Source organism: Tyto alba, unplaced genomic scaffold (genome assembly GCF_018691265.1).
Source record: "Tyto alba isolate M040663 unplaced genomic scaffold, T.alba_DEE_v4.0 Super-Scaffold_38, whole genome shotgun sequence".
Lineage (NCBI taxonomy): Eukaryota > Metazoa > Chordata > Aves > Strigiformes > Tytonidae > Tyto > Tyto alba.
The window spans coordinates 36,676,086-36,688,087 of record NW_024881313.1 but is presented as its reverse complement, the minus strand read 5'-3'; the positions used below and the strand labels follow the sequence as shown (position 1 = coordinate 36,688,087).

Sequence of the window (12,002 nt, the reverse complement as noted above, 5' to 3'; positions counted from 1 at the left end):
GCATGTGCACACATGCATTTTCCAACAGTTGAAGTCATCAGACTTCAAATCACTCCCAGTGACTCCTGCTCCTGACATTTCAGTTACCTTGTGCATGCAGGACAAGGATGCTGGTGAGGTCTTGATTTTAGCTGGAGAGGCTTCCAGGTCTTACCCCCAGTTCAAACCAGCCTGAGATGATACAGTGAGTGGAGATACTGGCGTAGGTAACAGCCCCCCTTGCTCCTTGGGAAGCTACAAAACTGGGGTTTAGAGGAATGAGTCATCCCATAAGTGTCCTGGTCTTCCCTGGATGCAAGACTTCAGGTTGAACCCCTGGATGGGTTGTTGTGCCCAAAAAATAATAAGCATCCCTTTCTCTCTCCCTCCACCCTCTACCTGGCTGCCTGTTTTCACAAACCTTGTAGGCTCCAGCTCTCCAGGACTGCAAAGGTACCATCAAGCGAGGTCAGAAACGATCACCTGGTCCACAAGCGGTGAACAGGCAGCAGAAAGAGAAATATCCTGATCACATCAGCCTGATTTCCTGCCAAAAATGCCACGACCTACTGGGATGGATGTTAAAAAGCCTGCACCCTCCCAAGGTACTGATGAATACTTTGGGTATGTTACCTGTAACAGTCTATGGCAAACCCTTAATTTTCCATGCTTCTACACCAACATGGGCACTGTGGAGGCAGCTAGAAAGTCAGCATGGATAAAATACATAATTTAATTTGCCTGGAGAGGTATAAATCAGTTGAGGAGGTGGTGGACATTTCTTCCTGCTGCGGACCTGATAGGACAGTCTATGGGCCATACGAAAGCTATGAGAAAAGCTTTCCCTGGTGTGAGGGTTGTGTAAGACTGACATAATCCCTGGCATGAGGGATGGGAATAAAATAGGGACATAATGAGGGGGGTGCTCTGCTGCAAGAGCAACACATATCAGAAAAAGTCCCAGACACTCTTCTAGGTCTTCCTGTCTGGGCTTCTGGGTCCGTGTGAGAGATGCAAAGCTGGGCTATGAGACCTTCCCCCCAACATCAGCTGGGGACGTTCAAGAGGAGCAGCCTGGAGGGTAGCCAGACGCTTGTCACAGAGGAGAAGGCCACTAAATAGGCCATGTGCATGACAGCTACGAGTATTGCACTTAAAGGTATATGGATAGAAATGCACTGAGGGGCTGTACAGATCCTCTCTTCCATCTCTGCTCGAATTAAAGGGAGCAGCAATTTCACTAGCAGTTCTGAAAAAAGATCGTGTGGAGTTTCCCATTGCTAAGGGAAAAACTTGGAGAGGGTCACTGAGGCACGGTGACTTCCCTGATGCCTCCTGCCTGGCCGAGCAGAGCTGCCCTGCTCCTCTCCTCTGATCTTCATCCTCCAGCCCCTGACCAAGGCAGTGGGTCTCACACATGACTGGAGACGGTTTCATATGCTTGGAGGGGAGAGCAGCCTATAAAATGGGTTTGTAAGAATTTTTCGCTCTATTCCAGCTGACTCATTTGGAGTGAGATGAGCTGTGCCCTAAAAGAGCCATCCCTGGCTGTAAGGGGAGCACAGGGATACTACCCCAGGGACTGCAGCTGTGACCTGGAGGAGCATCAGACAGCCCGTGGCAGCACCCCTCAGCATCAGGCCACTTCTGCAGGCTCCGACGAGCTGAGAGAGTCAGTTCTTGACTGTCCCCGTGGTCAGGAAGATGCAATAGGCTCCCGGTATTTTTGCATATGGATGCAGGTGTCCTGCCTGGGTTTTAGCAGCAGGACACAAAACTGCTTTCAGTATCCACCGGTTTTCCTCCCTGAAACTCTTTCCTGAAACATAACATGATCCCTATGTCAACTGCATAAGCCCTGCCTGGAAACCCTGAGGAGTAAAGGGCCCTTGACTGGAGCTATTCTCTGAGCTTCAGTAGCCCTGCAAATAATTTTCCCAGGTTTGAAGGCAAGTTTTGAATATGACATTAGGCTGAGGTGATATGAAAGACAAGTGGACTTCAAGAGAGTGTTATCCAGTCATGGTATTTTATTTTTGCCTGCCTCTAAATGTGCGCTGAATGCAAACAAGTAAGGAGGTGGCTGGTGGGCTGATGTCTGTGCTTGCTTATACAGGGATTATTGGGCACCTGGGATTTCCAGTGGCACAAACACTGTTACAGATAACAGACACTGAGCATCTTTGGGGATCTTGGCTGTGATCAGAATCAAGCCCCTGAGCCCCTAGAAATGGACTGCTTCAGTGTCCCCGTCACCTGCTGAGATAAAGCATCTCTTCAGCCAGTCAGCTGTACTGCAGAGGTATCTAATTTTTGTAGTTGATGTGCTGTATACGGTACTTTTGCCCATAATGATGAACAGTCAGTCTCAGCAGCCCATCTGCAGAGACAGAAGCTAAAATTTGGGTGCTATCAACAGTCCGGGGCTGGGATGTTGTCAGGTACCTTTACCCCTGAGACAGCGCTAATATATTTCCAGTTTCAGTAATTTTCTCCATTTTAAAGCTGAAACCCTCAAGATCAGCAAGTAGGGGAATGGCAATGTTAGAATTAAAAAAAAAAAAAAAAAACAAACAAAAAAAACCCAACCTTCTTTTGAGCACCCAAAAGGTACAGAACTAGAGGGAAATAAACCATGTCCCAGAGTTATTATCTTGCTGCAATTCCATGCAGAGCTACAGGGTATATAGCCTATTCCTGGAAGTGCTCTTTCCATGGTTGCGTCTATGGGTTTAGATTTAAAGTCAGATTACCTGATTTAACAAATTGAGGAGTATCAGTTGATCCACAGTAACTAACCAAGTTCAGGCGGGAGCAATGCCATGCCTCCTGACCTTCCACCTCAGTTTCTGAAATCATCTCCCCTACACTGGTAGTTCTCAAACCCCGATGCCTGGGCCGTGATTCCATAGTATAAGGAGAATCCTAAAAGAGAGCCCCTAAAATATTCAGGTATAAGCTAAAACCTATGCCTGGTCTCCATACCAAGCTTGAAATTTCCTTTCACATTCACTTCTAACTAAAGGATGAAACTCAGCCCCGTCTATAGTCACTGATAGAAAAGTCCCATTACTATTTCCTCCAGCAGGCAGGAGGGACCTTCCCCTTGGTGTTGGAAGGTCACATATTTTGTTCCTATATTGTTTTCTCTGAAACTGCAGCCCACTGCTTCCCAAGACTGAGGGCCCAGCACCTCTGGGCTCACTTAGGAGATGTCATGGATTTGTTGCCATCCACAGACTTCTCTGGTGAGGAGAGGTCAGCCAGCAAACTGCTGGTCCTCATACTGCTTCTGTGTTTGAAAATCTATTCAGCTTTACTAGAGAGCAGGAAACCAGCACCGCATCATGAGCCCAGGGTGGAAATAGTAGCACTGCAGGGGTCTGCCATTTTTAATTTTTCACTCTAATTTTCTGTCTCTAATCCCAAATGTGCCGACAGTTGGGGTTTTTTTTCTCCCTAGTTTTTCAGAGCCGTAGTCATGCAGCAGTGTGTATGGGAAGCAGTTATGTTTGTGTTGATAATTGATCCAGAAAAGGATTGATGTGGATAGCAAAGCAATTTTAAAGATCTGCAAGGAGAATTGCATGGCTAGTATCATTGTGTTCAAACAGTCGTTTGGTTTCTAAACGACTTACAGAGTGCCAAAATACTACCCTGGCCATCAGAAGACCTGGGATGTATGAGATGGAGGAGGAGACCTGGAGCCAGCAGCTTATACCTTCAGTTCAATTGTGCCAGATGTGACGTAGGAGGCTGGAAAACCTCAGGTAATTGCTTGGACCACATTCAAACCACTTCCTACAGAGTCTGATAAAGCCTTAAACATCAACGGGGCTGGGAGGAGGGTGCAAGTAGTATCATCCAGAACAGCAGTGGACCTGGCGTGCTCTACAGCTGGTGGGGAGCTGCAGGACCCTGTTCAAACAACCCTTAAGTGGTGCTTTTAAGATTGTGTACAGAACTGGGGGTCCAGGAGCCCTGGAAATGCAAAGTCCTGAAGTAACCGTGGTTTTCATGATAACAGTTGGTACCGAAATCCGTAATAAGCTCCAGAGCTGGAAATTTGAGGAGAGCCCTTGGTTTTACACTGCTGTATCTGGTGGGCAAATTTGTCCCAGACCTGCACGGTGGCCAGTTCTCCCTGATGTTTGCAGCTGGAAAACTGCAAAGAAAAAAGCTTCATAGTGCAATATCCTAAGCCATTTGCTAAAAAATAAGGCAATTAAGGACCGGAAACTCTTCCAAACAAAGTGCTACAGAGACATAACGATGTTGTTCGTTTTATCTGGACCTGAGCCCAGGGCCTGTGACTAGACCTGTCGTATCCTCATACCTTCAAAGCCAGAGCCTGGGCTGTGTTCATGTTCTCCTATCTCAGGGTGAGAGCTTTCCTGGAGCCACCAAAAGAGCCCAAACATTTTCTTCTGTAATCTGCTGCGACTGTCAGGATGCCAAGAGACATGCCAGACCTAGACCCTGGGCCAAAACAGCTATGTAGACATGCCCAGAAAGGAGAGCTGGCACAAGGTATTGTATAAATTGAGATATATGAAGCTGCAGGCAAATAGTTTAGTAATCTCACGGGTAGGTTAGGCTTGGCAGAGGGCAGAGCAAGTCTGCTCATCAAGAAAGGAAAAGGCAAAACTTTATCAGCTTGGAAAAAGTTTTGAGCCTGTTTTGGTGGGAGTTGAGGAGACCTTCAAGGGCATAAACAAAAATAATTACCCCAGAAAGGTTGAGGTGAAGGACTTGGTGATGTCCCATTGAAGCCACAAATACCTTTTCAAAAGAGGTTTTTCCAGAAAAAAAAGATCACATTGCCATTTCATGGTAAGGTTCAGGAGTGACTGGAGGAAGAAGCGTGCACCTTTCTCCCTGCTTGTGCAGGGGGATTCTCCACGTGTCTCTTCACCTCGGTGTTGACCTAGAAAGTTAAACATCAAAGGATGGGAGAGGACAATTTGGTCCCCGTAGCTGAGGGTAACTATGGCACAGTGTCAGCAAGGCAGACCACAGACACACTGCACAAAAGTACTGCACCTAATTAGCTTCGGCAAGTTGGGGATATATTCCTGAAGAGGTTGTTACCAGTGCTCACGGCTATCCAGTCCCCTGATGAACATTTCTGATCAAAGTCTTTCCAAGCCGATCTATTTTCAGCCCAACCCACTCAATACCTTGATTGCTACACAGCTCTTTTAGCCGCTCTTAGGTAAACATGTTGTTGCTCCTTGGCATTTTGCCTCGCTAAGCCCAAAAATACAAGTGGCACAGAAAATAAGAGAAGCTGCTCTCCTTTGCCAGGAAAAATGATGCTATTTCTGAAATAAACTGATTTTAATACACCTCACTGGCCATGCACGTATACACATATGTATAAGTATACTTGAACTGGAGGTCCAGCTGTTGGTATCATGTATGCCCAGAGAGAGAATTATGTACATATAAACCCAGACACATCTTCAGTCCAGTCTGCATCTGAATGCAGAGCCTTGTCCATGCTGAGATATCAGGGTCTGACTGCCTTTAAAACAGGTTCACCGTACTGGTCCAAGCTCAAACCAGTGGGTTATGGTCTGTTCTGGAGAGCAGCTTCTGCTGTGGCTGTCCTTAGGGAGGACGACCACCATGGCTGGGAAGTGCTTTGCACCCTATGGTGGAGCAGGGGGGTACAGAACAGATACTTTGGGGACCACTCTGACCTAAGGCCATAACTTCACTGGCGGTGGCTGTGCACACCAGACTGCTGTTGTCCCTTCCTGACTCACACACTTGGTTCTCCACAGGCTGAGGCGGATCCATGCAAAATAGATCACTGCACAGGAAGAATTTAATGGGTCCTCCTTCAGTCAGCATCCCTGAGCCTGAACCACAGCAGGCTTGAGCAGATCAAAATCAGAGCTCAATACATGACAGATCTTATTTTTGAGGAATGGCAAGTGACACTGGCCAGATCTTGAAGTCACGGTTTCGGTTTCCCGCTTAGTAAGTAAACACATAGAAGTCAACAACAGATGGAGCGTCACATGGAGTTACACAGGTCAGCACAGACTTCAGAGACCCTGCAAGTCTGAAAAATAAATAATTTGGAGGAGGGAGTAGCTGGGAGATTATTCTAAAAGATCGAGAAAGAAAGCAAAAAATACTGGCGTGAGCTGCCTCCTCTGCAATATGCAGCTGAAAGTTTTGGTTTCGTAAAAGGCAAGAATGGGCCGATAGTAAAGCAAGCCGACAGCTCTTGGGTAGGAAAGATTTTTGTTTTTTCTTTGGCTGGAGACTGGAGAATGCAAACAAAAAGGTGTTAAACTGATAACAAAATGGACAAGAGTGAAACAGACAAATACAAAACAAAACCATATTTTGTGTGACAAGAGCAGATTGAAGCGATGCGACAGAGAAGAAGGAGAGCTTTTTCAGTAGTTTATGTAGTACTGCTGGGAGTCTGGGGTGACAAACGCGAGTGATTCAGGCGAGTGGAGTGCTGCAGTAATGGGTTGTTACGTGTGGAGGAAGACAGAAGGGAGGAAAGGGAGCAGAGGACACCTATTAATAAAAAACCCACATTCCATTTAAGATTTATTGATAGCTCAGAGCCAGAGATTCTTTCATGCCTTTGCATCTTTGAGCTAACATTACCCAAGAGTGGGTAGTGGCAGGGATCTGTTATGAGCCATTGAATTCAAGTGGAGAAGAACTCCAGCCTTTAATATGCAGAAATGAAAAGACTTTGGTTAATACAGATTTCAGTCTGAGAAACCTGTGCTGTAATAGCAGAATAGCATTAGTGTTTCTAAAAACACAGCTGGTGATTTCTGAACACGCAATAGCATTCATTGAAAATTAAATCAATCAGCTGAGGACCTCAGTATGGTGGCTATGGATGAATTCAATGCTGGATGAAAAATTAATGGATGCCTTGGGACTGGTGTTTACTAGCTAGTGACATTCAAGAAAGGACAGTCCCATCTGGTCATGGGGAGAGCAGTGATGGTGCAAAAAGCTAAAGTGATCACCACGGACAAGCAGCAGGACATGAACTCAGACCAAAGGAGAGTCAGAAGGGAGTGGTTTTGTCTTGGAGGTGGAGTCAGTACGAGAGGGATGCAGAGGTAAACTTGCCTCCATGAAGGATGTTAATGAAACAGGTACTGCGAAGGTCCCAAATTCCCGTTAAAAACAATCCTGGGAAGTTGGGCAGGGTGAGTCACCAAAATAATCTGAGAGCTGGAGGTAATTATCACAAGGAGAGGGTAAACAAACACAAGCTAAAATTGGGAGTGGACTTGACTACAGCTAAGGATTGCCTCTGAGGGGTGAGAATACAAGATACAAGGCTGCCTAATCTATGAAATCTGAGAAAAATGTGACAATAGCAGCAAATTGGAAAGCTGAGGTCCAGATGAATTTGCATTGTAAAAGAGGCAGGTTTTTTTAACAAAGACGGTGACAAATTATTAGGACACACTTAAAAGGCAGCAGCATATCTTCCCCCACGCCAAACCTTGTGAGCAGCTAGCAGACACCTTGGCAGGCCATAGAGGGAAAGAGGCACATTGGAGGCACTGTAACTCATCTGATCCATTTTGGATTTGTGCTGAAAGATGGGACAAGTGTCTCCTGACCTCCATCAACTGCTCCATCAGAATTTCAACAGATTTAGGTAGATCAATCCAGCACCTGATACTTTCAAATCAATACTGCTCACGTGGCAAACTGAGCTTTAAAGACAGAAGATGGTCTCCCCAGAGGGGCAACTGTGAATGGTCAGAGGTTGGGATTTTCCTGACTCCAACCCATGCATCCCCATTCATGGTGTGTGAGACATGCTGGAGGTAATGCCAGGCAATTTACCTTTCGGCAGCTCTTCATGCAAATATTTGTCTTACCGTTATTTTAATGTACCCATCTCAGTGATAGCTAAATGTCAACCACAAAATAAAGCAGTGCTGCCTGGAAAAGACCCCGTTCCCTGCCTCCTGTTGCTTGTGTAGCTCGAGGTTTTATCAGTATGTTGGGTGCAAAGTCCACCAGTGAATCATCATGAAGAAACTTTTTTTCCAAAGGTGGTGTTTGGGGGGAATTTGGGGCATTTAGGCTCACTGAGGCTGCTGTTGCAGTCCATGGAGTATGAGTATTGGGTATGCTGATCAATAATGATCACAAGACAAAGCCCCCTGGTTTGTACCCCCTCTCCCTCTTGCGCCCAGTGCCTCTGTTGTTTCTGACACTGATTTGCTGTCTGGTGTGTGAAGCCAAGTTTCTCGTCTGATGACGGAGTGTCCCCCTGTCCGGAAGGGGCTGCTGCAGGGAGCCGTGACTCCGCAGTGACATTTGGAGTGACCGGGAGGTCACTCAGACGGAAGAAAACAAAGTCAGCAAGAATCCTGCAGTGCACGGCAGCCACAGAGCTGCCCCTGCAGAGAGGAAAATACAAGCAGTACATTTAAGACCTGCATTTTGCTTCACACTACATTTCTTCTACTTTCTATATATTATATTTTTAAATCACTGTCAAATCTTTTATTTTTTCCTTTATTTTATTTTCTCAAGCAATTGTAACTCTCTGGGGAGAGGAGGGAAGGAGAATCCATGGAGGTGATCTGGGACATCCCTAAAATGAAGCCAGATTCTGCTGGAAAAGTCTATAAAAACCCAATGCTGTACGGGGAATCAAGACCCTGCTGTAGGATCCATGGGGTTATAAGTATCTTGTGCTGGAGCATGTCCAAAGAAGAGCAACGAAGCTGGTGAAGGGTCTGGAGCACAAGTCTTATGAGGAGCAGATGAGGCAACTGTGGTAGTTTAGTCTGGAGAAAAGGAGGCTCAGGGGAGACCTTAGCACTCTCTACAACTACCTGAAAGGAGGTTGTAGTGAGGTGGCTGTTGGTCTCTTTTCCCGAATAACAAATCATAGGACAAGAGGAATGGCCTCAAGTTGTGCCAGGGGAGGTTTAGATTGGATATTAGGGAAAACATCTTCACTGGAAGGGTTGTCATGCATTGGAACAGGCTGCTCAGGGAAGTGGTTGAGTCACCGTTCCTGGAGGTATTTAGAAGACATGTAGATGTGGCACTTAGGGACATGGTTTAGTGGTGGACTTGGCAGTATTAGGTTAATGGTTGGACTAGATGAATTTAAGGGTCTTTTCCAACCTAAATGGTTCTATAATTCTATGATGTTCAAAGTCTGGAGAAAGATATTCACTGTAGACTGAATTCATTCCAATCTTTACTTGTCACATCCTCTTCATCATCATACACAACATGTACGAGGACCCTGGTGAGGACATTGTCTTGCGCTCATAGGATCAGAGAATAAATCAAGTTGGAAGTGACCTCAGGAGGTCACCTAGCCAAATCTTCTGCCCAGAGCAGGAAATCACTACGCACTCATTAGGTAGGTTTCCCCCTCTCAGTTGGCAAGAACTCCTGTATGAACATTCTTGTTATTAACAATTTGTGCCTGTTGTTTCAGGCAGTACCTAGAACTATGTAGACAGGCTTTGGCCCTGACGTCTTGCAAGTGGCTGTACACATTCTGCACATTTAGGTGACTTCAAGACAGGACTATATAATGACCCATTCTTGCCCTGTCCTGCTCAATCTGGTGACTTTCCCAGCCTCACTGCCTCTGCTCCTGCCCCTTCCATCCTGTCCTGAAGCTCCCTCTCAGGGCTGATGATCATTCACTCTTCCTGGACTCCTAATTTGTACTCCACGTCTTTCTCCTCCTGGCATGGGCTACCTTCTCCTCAACTTCTGCTTTGGTTTAAAAATGGTTTAAAAATATTTCCAAGTATATACAATGTGATTGCAACATCCTTTGAGTCAGAATATTGTTTGTTGTTGCAGCCTCTGTCCACGTTACCTTCCTTTGCCTCCTCTTACTCTTTCTCCCTGTGACATACTTTGCCTTGGAAAGGGCTCTTTGCAACAACTCAAAATAAGGAGAGGGAAAAAAGCTTTGGTAGGTTTTACTGTTGTTTTTTTCTCCAAAGTATTTGGAGAGGTTTGTGGTGGTTGCTGCCTTTTAAAACTTTAATGGCAAATTTCAATACTGAAGCTTTCCATTCTGGTAACGGGGCTTTTGCCAGAAAAAGAAGGGGAAACGAAGCCTGAAGGAGCAGTTAAATTTAGTTTTCCAACTTCATTTCGTAAAGAAACCCTGACAGTTTTTACCAACATTTTCACTTGCAGAAAGACAATTTGTTACTGATTTGTAGGGTCTGTTTTTACTTTAGATGAAGATGAATAAAAGAAAAGTCTTTGCTACAACACATTGAGCTTATCTTTTCCACTACAGGCCAGAGGACACTCCAGCCTGGAGGACAAGGAGCCACATGCAGGCCTTCGCCTCATCAGTGGAGCAAAGTATTGCTTTAGCACCAGCAGTACTCGGAGTTCAGGTGCATATTCCACGTCTTCCTTTGCTAAGTCTCACAAAGACTACAGGCTGCCAGGAAGGAAGCAGGCCCACAACAGTAGAGAGAGAAAACAGAGTTCAGAGCTTCCAGCTCCATACTCATCAACCCAGGACCTCATTCCTGGTTCTTGAGCTCATGTGAGGATGCTCTTTGCAATGTCTGATCCATCCCTGTCCTGTACATTGAAAGATTTCCACCACTTTCAGCAGACTCTGGATTAGCTCCATAGCACACTACAAGAAATACCCAGGAGAGATGTGCTGCAGCTGGCACTGAAACCCTGCCAGGATCAGCCAGATGATTATGGACATTGCCTTGAGGGACATGAAGTTCACCATGGCTCCAGCTTTTGAAATCCTAGCTGTGCTTTTACTGGGAGGTTACTTAGGCTGTGGTTTCACATGAATCTCATGGAATCACAGAAAACAGGGTGTGTAAAGTGATACCAGATGTCTATGAGAAGCAGCTGAACCCCGCCTCTCGCTGAGGGTGGTGAAGCACTGGAGTCACCACAGAGAAGATCACGGATCTCCATCGCCAGAGGTTTCTAAGGATAAGGAGAAGAAATGTCCATCAGGAGTGACAGAGGCTTAGTCAATCCTGCATGAGGACAGAAACTGAATCCTGCCCAGTCCTGCCCCTGCAGAGTCCAAAGGGCTGTAGGAGAGCTCAGGGTCTGCCTTCCCATGATGGTCATTGGGAACCTGGGCAGGATTCAGGGGCCCATGCATAGGCATTGAGGTCTGATGGAAGTGACATCAGGGATCCTGCAGTGACTCTAAAATGTACCCCTCTGGCCTCAGGGAACACTTAACTTAGCCAGACAGGGTGACTATACCAATCAGCCCTTGGCTGTCAGGAGATGTGGAGGGGTTTCCTGACCTGTGGCTGTTGGTGAGACAATGTGGACAAGCTAATGCATGCCAACAGCAACCCAGCTGCTCCTGTCCAGAGAAGATGGGAAACAGGAGGTGGCATAGGAGGAACCCAGGAGGAAAGCCCACCCAAGAACTACAGGAGAGGGCACTCATAATAAACAGGGGAGTAGCTGGAGAAGCAGCACCCATGGATATGTCAGTGCAGCTGTGTATCCTCTCCAACAGCATTGTACAAGCCGCACACGGCCTGACCCAAAGCCCTTTGGAACAAATAAGGAAGAGCCTTGCTTCCAGGAACAACCTGGATGGGGTGCAATCAGGGACAAGGGCAAGGAGAGTTGTGCAACCATCTGCCAAGCATTTGTCTGTGAGAGAATAAATGCCAAGTGGTGCTTTTCCCCTCCCCTGTTCCCATCCCCTCCTTCAGGGAGATCTGCCACAATAGGGAAAATCTGATAGTTTTGTATTGGGCCTTCTGGATGGAGACTGGAGCTAGTGGCAGGGCAGGCAGCGTGATGCCCGTCCTGGCGATGCAGCACGTGGCTACGTTCAATTAAAATGTTTCACAGCAGTGAGACTGATGGGAATCACAGGCACAAGAAGCAGACTGACCTATTCGCAGACAAATTAGTCTTATAAATAAAACGAATGTGTGCAGGACAAACAGTGAGCCTGTCAACCGAGCAAGCCATTCTGGAGCACTGCAAAATATTTTATT

The 12,002-nt window shown here is 46.3% G+C and overlaps 1 long non-coding RNA gene across 1 annotated transcript; it reads left to right on the top strand.

The window, feature by feature from the left end:
* Positions 1 to 2,202: 2,202 nt before the first annotated feature.
* LOC116964139 lies at positions 2,203 to 10,910 on the top strand. The gene is made up of 3 exons (XR_004408583.2): positions 2,203 to 2,281; positions 3,620 to 3,749; positions 10,286 to 10,910. It is a non-coding gene; the product is annotated as an uncharacterized LOC116964139 (long non-coding RNA).
* The last annotated feature ends 1,092 nt before the right edge of the window (positions 10,911 to 12,002 follow it).